We start from the raw sequence: 1,600 nt of genomic DNA on the forward strand, positions 1-1,600 counted from the left end.
TATCTATTATGGCACTTGAGCTGAAGGATGCCACTAGCCGATGCCAAGTTCTTGGGGAAGATAACAAAGACAAAGCGGTCTATCTTGACAAGGCCTTACAAGAGGGGAAGGAAGCCCGGTCTGAGTCTAGAGCAGCTCGGGGGAGATCCGACAAGCTGGGGAGATCACGGCTGGTAAGCCCTTTTTATTGAAAACTAAGTTTGGCGATCCGAAGTATGCCCCGTTTAATCAACTGTGGAGTTCTCCAAACACCTGTTTGGACCTGCCGAAGAGTGTTGCCGATGCGAATCAGTTTTTCCATGTGCAAGAAGGACATGCAACGGAAAAGCTATTCTGGTCACAATTTGACACGCCAAAGCGTCCACTGTTGAATGAACAGATGACCCAGTGGGACGAGCTCCACAAGATGTCAAGAACTGCCATGAAGGACGTCATAGCCCGGCTGTGGCCCACTGAGCAAATTCTGAATAGGTGTTTTGGTTTGGTGCGGCAACTTGTTGATGCGGTTCCACGTATCGACGCTGTTAAGCGGTCAACATGCATAGAAGGTGCATGGATGGCCCTTGCCCGTGTCAAGACGTATTGGGCGAAGATGAAGGCCACCGATATTGCAGCACACAGTCCACCCTAACAAGCCAGAACATTACTTTGAAGATGTCCTAGAAGGTTCCCGCTTGATAGAGGGTCAGTGCTCGAAAGATATTATGTTCGAGTGAAGTGTACTGAAATTGTAAAAACAATGTTATGATATGTTTTAAGGCTATGTTTTTATACTTTTGCCCGAAAAGTTTTGGGGCCTCCTGTGCGGCCGTTTATATATATATAATCTGAAAGTTTGCTAGTCGTCGGCTTCAGCCCTATCACATCCTAGTTAGCCATGCATTAGAGTGTTGCATCATGTTTACTCTTTCATCAGAAACCTGAAATGGGGATGACAGAACCCCCAGTCCCCTCTGAAACCAATTAGGGTTTACTAAAAACTTTTTCAATGAACCTGAAATGCCCTTCTAAAATGCCCATCATTTTTGTCTTGGTTCAGAACCTCTGCCAAAAGTGGTGCACATTTTCCTAGGCCAGCTTAGGGTTTTTGAATTAAATCATAAGTATTTGAATTTGGGCATTTAAAATTATATAAAATATTTAAATGCTCAAATAACTCCAAACTAAAATGTTTCATGTTGGAAATAATCCAACTATGGACCAAGAGTAGTTTGGTGATTTTGGAGTTGCCTAAGTATTTTATTTAATTCAACAAAGTTGCAGAAGTATAAAAAAACAGAAACAGAAAGAAAATGGGAAAAACTTACCTGGCGCCTGCAACCGGCCCACCTGCCGGCCCAGCCCAGCACCGCGCCAGCGAGCTGCTTGCCGGCCAGGCAGGCAGGCAGGTGCTCGACGGCGAGCACCGCATGGGTGCCACGCACCTGCTCGCCGCCTCGCCGCCTCCCTCGCCCGGCTAACGCCGTGAATCGGCCTCCCTCTCTCCCCCGAACCCCCCAGACACCCCCTCTCCTCTCCAGCTCCTCTCCCTCGCTCTCCCACGCCATGGCCGACGCCATCGCCGCCACCCCCTCGCCGTAGCCACGCCCTCCGTCAACCC

The sequence above is a fragment of the Triticum dicoccoides genome, chromosome 3B (assembly GCF_002162155.2).
Source record: "Triticum dicoccoides isolate Atlit2015 ecotype Zavitan chromosome 3B, WEW_v2.0, whole genome shotgun sequence".
NCBI classification, from domain to species: Eukaryota; Viridiplantae; Streptophyta; class Magnoliopsida; order Poales; family Poaceae; genus Triticum; species Triticum dicoccoides.